This window comes from Erpetoichthys calabaricus, chromosome 1, assembly GCF_900747795.2.
Source record: "Erpetoichthys calabaricus chromosome 1, fErpCal1.3, whole genome shotgun sequence".
NCBI lineage: Eukaryota > Metazoa > Chordata > Cladistia > Polypteriformes > Polypteridae > Erpetoichthys > Erpetoichthys calabaricus.
The window spans coordinates 170549305-170563439 of NC_041394.2; positions in this window are offsets into that span (position 1 = coordinate 170549305).

Here is a 14135-nt window from a genome sequence, read left to right on the forward strand (position 1 = left end):
TCTTGTGTGATTTTGGGGTATACAAAAATAAATTGTATTGTATTGTATTTTACAGTACAAAAACTAGCTAACACGGTGGCACACCAGGAGCACGGATGTGAGCATACAAATGTTTATTACTTGTTGTATGAAGGAATGTCCTTTTGACTTTCTGCACCTACATTTACCATATATGAAAAAACAAACATTATATGATTTATAGTTCACTATGGCATGAAGACCAAAAACAATAAAGTCAGTAATAATGATGTGTGATTTGAATTGAAAATCAATGCCTGGAGCAGTTAAGGGTTAGGATGTGGAGACACATGCAAGTAACATTCAAATAATAATAAAAGCCAATATTAAATACTAATTCTATAAATGACTTGGGAGCTTTGCCCCCTGCTCGCCCAATGCACTACGCGCCAGCCACTTCGCGTCTCTGCCTCTTGCATTGTGAAGAGGGGGGCTGAATGCATGCTAAAGAGATGCGGTCGCTCCTTTGAAACGGTGATACAATGGGAAACAAATAAATTTTTTTTTTTACCTCTTCTATGCTCGATCAACAGGGTGATAATGCTGCTCGCAATAGTATTTTCATATTATTTAACTCAGTTGGAATCACCATTAGTTTTACTGATTCAGTCCACAATCTAGATGTTATCTTTGACACTAAGCATTTCATTTGAAGCACACATTACAAAACTGTCCAAAACATTTTTTTTCCATTCAAAAATGTTGGGAAATTAATTTGTTTTCTAAATATGCAGGATACTGAGAAATCAATTCATGCATTTATTTTTGTATGATTGACTACTTTAATGCGGTGTTCACAGGCTGTTAAAATTGTTCTTTATACAGCTTTCATTTAATCCAAAATGTTGCTGCAAGAATTATTAAAGAAGAAGAAAATACGAACATATAGATAGATAGATAGATAGATAGATAGATAGATAGATAGATAGATAGATAGATAGATAGATAGATAGATAGATAGATAGATACTTTATTAATCCCAAGGGGAAATTCACAAATATATAACTCCAGTTCTTAAATCCTTACATTGGATTAAGTTTCAAAATGTTCTTTTTAACATACAAAGCCTTAAATGGCCAATGTCCTGCTTATTTATCTCATTATATTATTACAAAGCCCAGCGCACATAAAGATCTCAAGATGCCAGTCTGCTTATGACTCCTAGGATTAATAAAACAATGGTGGGAGGCTAGAGGGCCCCGAAGCTGTGCAATGGTCTGCCTGCTACTAGAACAGGTGCCCCTTCAGTCTCAGTTTAAATCCCGGCTGAAGACTCACTACTTCAGTTTAGCATACTCAGAGTAGAGCTGCAGAGTAGCTGTGCATACTGCATCCCTGTGGTTAGTCATTAGTACTAAAATATAAGTAATATGATATTTATAAACTGTTACTAATGCTCACCTATTCTGTATGTCTTCTTGGTAATCACATGTGCCATTTGGTGCCACTGCTCTACTGCCAAGTTGTTTGCTTGCCTATGGAAAAGTCATCTCTGATAAAGGGGCGCTGGAATCATTGGGTAGAAGGGTCCTTACATCAGATTGGCCAGCCAAGCACTGATTCAGCTGTAGAATGGCTAATTGGTGGAAGCTGCTTGTTGGCTAAGGTCTCCAGGACTCCGAACAAATCTGTATGCACATATGTGATAGTTCTGTATTTAGTGAGTGATATAATCTATTCTTGCATTTTGCTTTGTAGTTTGTACTATTGTATTGTATTTCTGAGGTGGCAATGATAGATTGGCCATCTAGGTCTGTGAAGAGGATTACTTGTGTTGTGTTTTGTGCATTGTATTTACACCATTTTTGACAACCATTGCATGCCAAATCTACCTGGAAAGGGGTCTCTCTCTGAATTGCTTTTCCCCAAGATTTTTTTTTCATTTTTTCTCTACAAGGGTCTGTTTTTGGGGAGTTTTTTTTTTTTTTTTGTCTTCTTAGAGAGTCAAGGCTGGGTGCTGTCAAAAAACAGGACCTGTTAACCCCTTGATGCCTGAATTTATTTACAATTATATAAAAAAATTAATTATTTGTGTTTTTGCTGTCAAATAGATACTAAATTAAGTGGAGATTGTTAATTTGAATATAGCACATATATTAAATATAAATTTAGGTATGATGCAAATTAGCGACATTAGGCATAATTGGGTATAATAGTAATTAAACAAATTTTCCACTCTCAGGTATGTGGATTATTTTATTGATGCTGTTATTGATCAATTCCTCCAGTCAACAATTCAAACAACAAAAATTTTCCAAAAATCAGTAGAATGTCATGAAATTAACAAAAAGTCACATGAGGAGAAACAGTCTTACTCATGAAATTCTCGAAAACAGTTGTTGTTCTTGTTGAGGCACAAGTGAACATTGCACTTTGAACATTTGATTACAGTCTGGCCCTTACAATTTGGGCGTTTGCAGCATTGCTGTCCACTTTCAACCACTGGCCTGTGACCCACAGCATCTGAACGGACTTCCAGTGTTGGAATAGCCTTAGCTGGACCTCGATGTTTCTTCTTTTCGAAATCCCTTTCAACATCAGATGAAGGCCGCCCCCTCTTCTTCCTTGACATATCCTTTCCTTGCATGCAGAGTGCATGTGCAATTGATGTTCTAAAAGCTAGTAAATCCTTCTGCTTCTTTCTTGGCACATCCAGTGAATCACAATCACGTCGATACAACAACCAGCTGTTTACAACGACCATATCAACAAAATGAAAAAAGAACCTATGATAGTACTTTTTTGACCTTATGTGGATGCGATAATATGCAATTAGTGCATCAAGAGCATCAACGCCGCCCATGAACTTGTTGTACAGGCTGATGATGTTTGGGCATTCTATAGACACTTTCTTTTTTGACTTTCTATCCCATCTTTCTACGTTAGAAACAGGCTGGGCACTGGCAAAAGTGATGGCAACGATCACCCCTCTATTATCAAACCATTTTACTGCTCTTATTTCTACATTGACTACAACAACCTTTTTCTCTTCAAATGTCCCTCTTCCCTTCTTCTTCATATCAGTGTCTATGCTGAAACTGCACCCTTGCAGGTGACTTTGCTGCACAGTCCCCAGGGCTGGTATTCCCTTGTTTGCAAGAGCAACAAACAAATCCAAGGAAGAAAACCAGTTGTCAAAATACAACAAGTGATTGAGACCGCCACAAATAACTTGTGCAAGCTTTAGCACAATGTTTCCACTTGCACCAATGTTAGGTTCTCCAGGTACAGGATCTATTTTCCCTGCAAATATGTCAAATGAATGCACCAGGCCTTTTGTATCACAAAGCACAAAGATTTTGTATCCCCATTTGTATGGCTTCTTGGGGATATATTACTTTAGACTAGATCTACCTTTGAATGGCACCATCATTTTTGCTATTGCTCATCAATAGACAACATTTGATCTTGTGGGAGACACTGAAATTTTGGGAGAAGTGAATCAATAATTGGCCTGATTTTGAAAAGCTTATCGTAATTTACATCATTGTTGGCTGGCATGTTGCTGTTGTCATTGTAATGAATTAATTTTTTAATTTGTTCCCATCTGTCTCGGGATATCACATCAGCCACCTGTGCTACTCGACAGTCACTGGACCAGTACATTCTTGACCTTGGTAAATGTACAACACTCATGTACACTACAGTGCCAATAAACTGCTCCAATTCATTTCGATCCAATCTGAGGGCCCTATTTGGATTTTTTTGCATGCAATACAGATTACTTTCTTCTGCAATACTATCCAAAAGATCAGCATCAAAAGTGTCTCGGAAATACTGAATGGGCAGTCTGATTTCATCAGCATCAGGAAGAGCAGCTTGCCAAATTGGAATGTCCTTTGCAGAGTTCTGTTGTTGCACTGTCTTCCACACTGCCTTTTGCTGTGCTCTCCTTGCAGTAGCAACTGGTCGCCTTCTTGCACCAGTAGCACTGGTGCTAGCAGGTGCATCATTATTGCTGTCAGAGTCTTCATCACTGCTGCTTTCATTGTCAGTACTCTCATTACCACTGCTTTCATCTTCAGAAACATCACCTTGTGATAATGGTGTAGGTATGTAGTCTTCATCGCTATCCTCACTGTCACTGAGACAGCTGTCATCACTTTCAACTGGTGGAACCCTGATTTGAAGTCCACCAGCTCGCTTCCCATAGAAAGTTGATGTGTTCATTTAGTTCTGCCTCAAAATAAAGGGCAGAAATCGCATTTATATCTCAGTATGCAATTTTTACATTAATTCTAGAAATTAACTAGGATCAAAATGAAAAGCATTTGAAATCTGTGCACAGGAATTCTAATTTCTATGATATTGCACCTAAATACAATATTATTCATATGCAGCCATTATTGCCGAATGTAGCGAAAAAGCGACATAGCGAAAACGGCGTATAACTTCCGCAATTTTCATCACATGTAGTCTATTCTGATATGTCAGCACTAGAAGAAAACAATCAGCTTATAAGTATTTTTATCTTAGCGCAATTTACCTCAAATGAGGAGAATTTCTCGAAGTAAGCAGCCAAAATCCACGTGCATGGAAACGCCAGCACCTCGCTTCCACCAGGCGGTTGTAGTTTCCACTATGACCACTAGATGGGAGGAGAAGCGCTTTCAATACAATCCTTGGAACGTATCGAATATGCAGCAACCGGCATAAGCGGAATACATGTAACACCTCGGCTGCATTCAGCCTGGAAGCGGTTTGATGCGAATTCGCGACAATCGTCTACAAGGAGCCCATTGCAACACTCCGTGTAATAATTTGAAATAAGTTGTTGATACCCAAAAGGAAGTTGGAGTGAGCAAGTGTGTGTCCACTACAGGCATCACAAAGAGAGGAGAAGGAAAAAAAAAAAAACTTTAAAGAATGAATGAATGAATGAATAAATTCTGGAATACAACACAAAATCTATGAAACAAAGAAATAGAATAATACATGTCAGTTTGGTACACTATGCAATTTATGCTAAAACATAACTCCTTGTAAGCCATTCAGTACATTGATACGCAACTTTGACTGCTCTTCCTTGGATGAGAGGTGTTGGCTTACTTGTAGCTTCCCCAACTTTGCATGTGTACACTGGAGTTTATCCTAGTGGACAACAGAGATGCCAATCTCTAAGTTAGGGGAAAGAGCTCCCTAAAGAATGATTTAGAGTATTCAGCCCTTTTTGGAAGACCTGGGGGGAGGGGCTGGGGGGGGGGGGGGGGGGTGGGGGGGTTAGAGTCCTGGAAGGTGCTCCCTTTGGGGACTTTAACACATATGTGGGTAATGACAGTGAAACCTGGAATGGTGTGTTTGGGAGAAACTGTCTACCCTGTGATGAACCTGAGAGAGGGTTTTATTGTTTAGCTTCAGTCCTATTCAGTTTGTCTATAATAAACACCATGTATCAAGCATAAAAGAGTGGCATTAGTGCACTTGGCTGAACACTCAATACCAGTTAGATTTTTTGTTCATGTAATCAGTTCTATAACTGAATTTCTTGGATACTTGGGTGAAGTGAAAAGCAGAGCTGTCAGCTGACCACTGCCTGGTTGTGAGTTGGATCAGATGGCAGAGAAAGATGTTGGACAGACCAGGCAGACCCAAACATACAGTATAACAAGGGTGTGCTGGGAACATTTGGCAGAGGGCTCTGTATGGGAGATCTTTCCACCTCCAGACAATTTTTTCTTGCATTCCAAGGGAGAAGCATGAACCCAAATGGGCCATGTTCCAGACTTTTATTGCTCCAGTCATAATGTTGTTGGTGTCTGCTGTAGATGCAATCCCTGAATCAGGCAATGGACACCAGCAGTACAAGTAGGCCTACCAAACACAGAAGGCAGCCAACAGGTACGGATATACCAAGCTAGGTGCAGCGATGGCAGCTGTGGAAGCAAAAACTCAGGTGTAGGAGTTTGAGGCCATTGAAAATGACATTTGATTGGCCTCATAGCAGTTCTGACAAATTGTCAAAGTGGAAGCAATGTTTCGGCAGTGCGGTTTACAGCAGGATGGAGTGTGTATGTAGTCAGGTGATGAAATGAGCATGACTTCTTAAATCCTACTGAAATGCCCTTCTTTGAGGAAACTGAGTCAGGCGACCCTGTGGAGGAATCCCCCATCATTTGAGTAAATGTCATGGGAGTGGTTTAAAAAAAAAAAAAAAACAAACAGTGGCCCTGCAGTTGGATGATATGTGATTAAATGCTGTTTGGCTCTTTTGGCTGACTTGCCTCTTTAACATTGCATGTACAGTGCCTATGGATTGGGAAACTGGGGTGGTGGGCCCCGTCTTTAAGAAAAGAGGCTGGAGAGTATGTTCCAACCTTAAGGGGAAAACCCTCTTCAACCTCCCTTGGAAGACCTATGTCTGGGCTCTGAAAAGTAACAGATAAACAAAAGACAGTGACATTCTTGGCTTAGGTAGCCAACTATCTTTTTAAACTGATAATAGTTCCATGCAAAAGTTTGGACACCCCTAGCCAAATTACAAATTTTGTCAACAGTTGAAGTTAAAATTAGTAAATAACAGCAGAACAATGACAATTATGAAAGTGTTAATGTACAGTTATGATTTATTTGATTAAATAAACCAATATAAAAAAAAAAAGCAGTGCTGAGAAACTAATGCATTAGAGATAATAATGTGATATAACTTTAAAATTATTTCCTATAGTATTCCTTCCAACATTTAAACAACGTGAGAGTTTTGCTTGTGGATAATCCTAGGATTCACATCTAAAAGCTAAACATATAAATTAGTGCCTCATGGGGAAACTGATGCAGGAAATGCTAAGGAATGGTACTACTTGGTTTGTTTCATTTAAAAAATTGCATGATGGCTCAGAAGATAATATTGTAATTTGCAACATTTGCATGGCCGAATTCAAACACCACAGGAGCACCACTTCATTATCCGATCACTTGAAAGCAAAACATGCCGCTGCAAAAACAGATTGTTCGAGTGGCAATGCTCGACGTGCTACAATTCACGACTATGTGTCAAATCAACCCATGTCCGATGTTAAAGTGAATGTGCTAACAAATGCAATAGCAAAATGGAATACTTGTCATTGTAGACCTTTGAGCATTGTTGAGGATGAAGGCTTCCTCAACATAATTAGACTGGCAAGTGCCGACATTGCATATACATTGTCATTGCAATGGACAATTGCTTTACGGATTAAAGATTTACATAAGCATCAAAAAAAATCAATAAAGATGGAGCAACTTAAACTGCAAAGTCAGTGGCATTGATTGGTGACTACTGGACATCTCAGTATAACCTCTCACTTCATAGACAGTTTGTGGATGTTTAATTCATTTGCACTAGGAGTTACCCATATATTGGAATGACATTTTGCAAAGGAATGTGTTAAACATTTTTTTGATGTCACATTGAAGCTGGGAATACATGGAAAAAGTATCCACACTAGGCCTTCAACACACACATAATGATGGCTGCAGCCAGACTCATGCCCTACAAATGCATGTTGTGAATTGCTCAGAGTATACAGTGGTCTATCATAATTACTTTTCGGGACTGTAGAGTTGATAGTGTGCTGGTAAAAATGTAGAAAGTTAGGTGGACCTTTTAAGCATAGTTCAGCTATTGCAGTCGAACTAAGAAGGCAGCAGTGTGAAAAGGGGCAAAAAGAAAAGCACCTCATTGAGGATGTGCCCACACAATGGAATTCTACAATGTCAATGATTAAACGACTGTTAAGAAATAAGAATGCCATGTGAGCAGCCATCACCCACAAAAGAGATCTTTCAGCAATACTGATCGACTGTGAAAAATGACAAAATTGAGATGCTTGAAAAACTTCTTGAACCTTGCAAGTAAGAATTTCAAATTTTCATAATCTGTCATACTGTATTAATAAGAATATTACAAAGAAGTATAGTGAGAATTATGAGTTTACATTTTAGGAACTTAGATCTATTTTATAAAATGAATGCCACTACAGTACTCAGTTGCATAACAACTTAATTTTTCCATTTTTCTTAGTAGAGTACACACTTGCGTTAAAAGTTTTGTAATCACAGAAACTTTTTTGAAAGAATTTATACTTCATTTGTAACCATCTCCCACTGAACTGATTTAAAAATATAATTAAGACATTACTAAGGTTGCTGGCTGTTACTGCTGGAGAGGACTACAAAGTCCCATTTTCAGCCTCAATTCCTCTATACTGTCCAATACATGGAGCAAATGAAAGGATGCTGCAGGAGTGCTAGATGCCTTCTGTCAAGTACGGGAAAGGAAATGTTATGGTGCGAGGTTCCTTTGATGATGGCATGATGTGAGACTTACAAAGAGTGCAAGGCATAATGAATTAGAAAGGTTACCACTCCAATTTAAAATACCATGCAGAGGGAGAAAGTTTGGGTGAGTTTAAGGGAAAGACTTCAAAATACAACTTCCCAGAGAGCAAACGTCACACCAACTAAAAGAAAAAAGTCCCTCTTGGGACCTCATGTATAAATGGTGCATACTCCCGTTTCCACTCTCAAATCGCGATGTACAAAACCTAAACTTGCCATAAAGCCACACACATTTTCACGCTAGCTAAATGCTTGGTGTACGCAAGTTCTCTGCTCAGTTTTGCAAACTGGCAGCACCCAGCATCAAAGCAGTGCTTTTGTTCAAGTGTGGTTTGCCTTTCTTTTTTAGATTCACATCTCTGACGCGGCTTTATCAAATACACTGAAATTAAATGCATATTGTTTATTAGTTTAAGGCATCGGATTGTAATTAACCTGTAACAATATAATGGTCCACGGAATGGCCAAACTATTCCAAATAGCATAGCTACTTTAGCATTGTTCCTCTCAATGCAATACTCAGAGTATTTATCCCACTGTATCAGAGTGTGGAATCACAGCTCTACAGCAGCTGATCAGAAAGAGAATTATCGGTATACAACATCAAGCACATGCTGCCTCAGCCATGCGCACTGTCTATTGAACTGCTCTCACATGGCAAACGCTTCAGAGCCTTTCCTGTAGAGATATCGTGGTTCAGAAACCGTTTCATCCCAAGAACTATAAACACACTCAATTAGTCCATCAAGTGCTCCTGGTAAAACTGTTTGTACTTATTAGTACAATTACCTCACTGTAAACTTATGATAGTTATAATATTGCACAACCTGAGCCACTTTATAAAGCGCATATTTACATATGATGATGATATTTTTAAGATGAAATGCAACAAAATATGTTTATTACATTATTTAAATGATGTTAACATTTTATCTGTATAATCTATATTGTTAATAATTAAACATGTGAGGACACGGTGTCGCAGCACTAGCTAGTTCAGGGATTGTTCCTGCGTCGCACTGTATTCTTGCTGAGGCTGGCGCGACCCTGGAAGGATAGAATAATTAAACATGTACTACGAAGATATTTCAATGTTCCTTAAACGTTTTGAAGAATCGGCGTTCTAAGCTTATAGATGGCTTAACATCTATTACAAAGCTGACTTGTGTGGCGATTGGTTACTTGGAGAAAGAAAAGGAAGGACAGAAATTGGAGATTAGTATGTTTGAAAGAGACAGTACTGTTGCAATAAATTATTTCATCAAAGGTTGTGCACAGCCCAGCAAGCATCTTTAGGGGGGGCAGGAACAATCTCTGGCCAGGGTGCCAACTCATCACTATCACTGTGCCACCGTGCTCCCATGTTTAATAACATGCTTCAACTCCTATCATCATGAAAATGATATCAAGTATACATCTCAGTATTTTAATTATTGAGAGAGCTGTAATATCATGAATGTAATGGATTTTGTGTCCAGTCGGAGGAAGAGAAAGCCCATTAAAGAAGCACATAGTGATTCACACACATAGAAGAACATATACAAAACAAAGCATTTAACCTGCTACTTTAGTTACGATGGTATTTGAGTAAATTAAACGATTTAAAGATTAAGTTTGATGTTCTACTTTAATGACAAAATAAACTACGTGATTAAAGTTGACATTGCAAGCTTTTTTCTCACTTTGTCCCTATTTTTTTTTTCTTCTTTGTACCCTAATAAACTAATAAACTTTCATATGACACTCAGGCTACGACTTGCCTTTTCACAGCGACTTTGATATCAGACAACAACTTTATTTTGGGCACTGTGTGACTTTGTGAAGTTCAGCTTTTGAGTTTCTCCGACACTCTGTCACTTGATCAACTTCCTTTTGTTGTTTATACCACTGTTTAAACCAACAAATAGTAAGTTTTTCCTTGCCTCTACTTGGTATTCACTGAAATTCTTATATTTTCCCCTGTGCTTTTGCCATTGCCTTTTCACTGAACGCTGAGCTTAAGGGCTATTTATATTGATTTGCATATTCAAAGAGGCATAATTCTGGGAAGAGTTGGGGTGGGGCAGCAGGCGCGTGCACGTGTGTTACTTTTCACGCTGACCAGGATTTATGGAGCGGAAGAACGTGGAAGTTGGTGTTCGCACAGATTTATGCATCTGGATTTTTTTGTGCATGCACACATTTCAGGTTTTGTCCGTACGCCATGTTTTAGTGTGAATTTTATGCACGCCGTTATGCAGGAGGCCCCTGGTCTGTGCATCTGACTGAGATGATGTCACCGATTAAATTACTAACACATCTTTGGATCGTTACAAAGCAGAGCCCATTGGTCAGATGTAAGACTGTCCATTGCAATGATGGGCCAAGCATTCAGGTACTTATGAATATTTAGCACATCTTTTCCAAAAACACTTGGCATCTCCTGCCTCAACTGCCCCATCTGAGAGGCTTTTATCATTGTCCGGTTATACTGTAGAGAAAAAAGGGCTACACTCCCTGCTGAAAGCATAGACAGGCTTATATAAGCAACTGGCGCAGTAATAAGAAATTTTAAGTTTATATTTTTGGTAAACTCTGATTTGGTAAAGTGTAACTGTTAGATCAACTATCAATTCAGCTGTACCGCAGCTAATTTGTTGTAGCCTTTTGTAAAAGAACTGGATTGTTTCAACAAACTTCTGGAAATTTTTGTTTTAAAAAGATTGGGATATGACAAAGCTGCCCAACACAAGAACAAAAGATTCTTAGTCAAATTATTATTAATTCAAGATTTATTTAAAATTGTAAAGTTGTTTTATTTAATCAAAGTTGAAGTCTAATCATGAAAATGAGTATTCTCAGTTATTACTTGCACTCTCATTTTTGTTTGCAATATTTCTACACTGAATACACAGTAACAATTTATATTGTATAGTCTTCATAACTGTAAAATTTTTTTTCAAGGGCACTGCAGAATTATTGTATTTGCAATTGATTGCACGATTAAGTCACCCAGGTTTGCAGTTGTTAATTAAAAAAATTGATAATTTCCCAGCCCTAAAAAAAAAAAAAAAAAAAGTGTGTAAATATGGCATTTGCAAACGCCTAGGTACCCTGCAAAATCATTGCTTAGAAACATCCCCTTTGACAAAAATCAAAGCTTGTGAACTTTTTTTTGCAGCCGGCTTACATGTCTCGAGTTCTTGTTTAGGAATTCCCCCCCCCCCCCCATTCTTTCTTGAAGATCTCTCTCACAGATGGAAGCAATCTACAACATAAGACAGGCCAAGACAACTTAGATTTTCAATGCCATTCCAAGTCTGCGGACTGTGAGGGTCACTCCAAAACGTGTGTGTTGAGGTACTTAATAGCAGACTTCAGTGGGTGTTAAAGATTGTCGTCTTGTTGTGGAAGCCATCACTCTTTCAGCTTTAGTGCCCCGATTGATTACCAGCAAATTCTCAACAAGAATTTCAGATGTTTAGTACAATCCATTCATCTATACTCACACCAGGTTTCCTGTGCCACTACACTCTCACACAACACCAAAGCACAATAAATCCAACCTCAAACTTAACTTGCAACGTGGTCCTTTCTTCAAATGCTGGTTGTTATTTTCCGAGATGAGGTCATAGGTCAAGTTTCCTTTTAACATCAATTCAATAAATGCCGTGTCAATGTTAAGTAAGGCTGCACAGCAGAGCACTGTACCACCACTCCTTTCTTAGCTAAAACTTGCAGTCTTCTTTGTATTCCAGGATCTTGGCATGACCTCGATGATTTCCCTTATCTGTCATTTCTAAATGACATTTTAAAATTGTGGAAGCTGCTGGCTGAAGTGCTTTGATATCGTTTTACAGACTTCCCCAGCTTTCTAAGCACGTATTAGTTACATTTTTAACCCATGGTTCTTGAGAATTACATAAAACAATGTTTGAAAGTTACAGAATTGACTGGGCTTCAAAATTGTCATCAAATGCAGTAAGTCAGACCAGAGTAACATCCCAAACTAGTTCTGGGACCTTATAATTAAATGGATGCTCAGTTATACAAGTACATCAGCATTTTCATTAAAATACCACTGTTTTAAAGTTGTCAAAGTGAATTTACAAATTTTTACTTCATTAAAACATGATATTTGACTGGTGTATATAAACTTTTGCATGTACATCTATGCACATATTGGCACACAACTGTCTTAAGTCACTTTAGATTCTCCATAATTTGTCTTAGATGGTCATTTTATGTCTTCTATTGACACACTAATCCAGAAAAAAGATTTTTCAGTTCCAAATACCCCTTGCACAAAATGCAAATAAAATAACTGAATGTCCTCAAAGAAATGAGACCACCTTCCAGTTTAAACAAAAACAGATCTACACATGCTTGAGTAAGGAAAAATAAAAATGATTAATAATAAAGTGTAGGTTGTACAAAAGTGATTAAGGTAGAATCATCGTACAGGAGATAAAACTGGGCAAGGAATAACCATACAAAAATGTGTGGATGTGGAAGATTTATCATAACATTAAGATTTACTGGTTAAACTGGCACAAGTGAGCACAGCGACAATACAACAATGTGGTCATCCTGCACCATCAAGGTCTCTCCAAAGCAAAAACTGCATGGCAGACTTGGGTTTCCAAATGTGTTCAACCTCATGTGCTGAAGCACAAATGGATAGTCAAAGCAGAGAATGAGAACAGCAATAGTCTGCCACAGAAGCTAAGTGTAGCAAACAAGAAACGCATCAAGCTCGCTACCCAAGAACTCAAATGTCTAAATTCTAGAAAAACAACAAACTAAATTATATAAACTAGCAGAACCCACTCACACACAGGCACATCTACAGTTTGGCTTTATTTCCATTGCAGAGGAACAGCTTTTTGATTCCAACCGTTCCATGAAGACCACTTTTTTTTTTTTTTTTTTTAGACTCTTCCAAACAGATTGGTGCAGAAAAATAGCGGTCTAAAGGCTGGGGAACAGTACATGGATTAATTTCTGCAAGCAATAGTAAAAGCACTGCTGTGGTTCCCCGATAACCCCTTCCCTGCCAAGAACTACAAGCATATTCTTATGCATCATGCAATACCTGGGAGGCATCTCATCTATACCAAACTTCATTCAACAGTATCTGCAGTTAAAAGAACCACAGAATCTTGCAACAGATGGTGTGTAAACATCTACAGTACCTGAATATAAATTTGAATATCAGAATTTATGAGTGACCTGGATATAAATATTTAAAGTCCCTATTACTTGCCCAGAGAGTTGACACATATTTGTTGTTTACATCCCTCCTCAGGCGGACATGGAGATAGCAGGTGACATCATCCATTGTGCTGTTGATAAACTGCAAACGCGGCACCCCAAAGGTGCTTGTGCTAATTGCTGCAGACTTTAACCATGTGACACTGGACAAAACATTACCTGCCTTCTCCCACTATATGAATTGTAACATCCGGGGAAATAGGACTATAGATCTACTGTATGCAAACGTTAGACACATACAGCGCCACCCCGCCGCCTGTGCTTGGGAAAGCAGATCATAACCTAGTATTGCTTCAGCCTCACTACAAACCAAGAGTGAGGGAGCTACCTACTACCACACACTCATTCGAGAAGTGGTCCCCTGAGGCAGAGCAGGCTCTGAGACACTGCTTTGGAACTACGGACTGGGATATCCTGCAGGGATCATATAGTGAGAACATTGAGGAGGTTGTTGACCGCACTACTGACTACATCAACTGCTGTATGGACATTGTAGTTCCAGTAAAAACAGTATGCTGCTATGCTAACAAGCAGCCATGGATTACAAG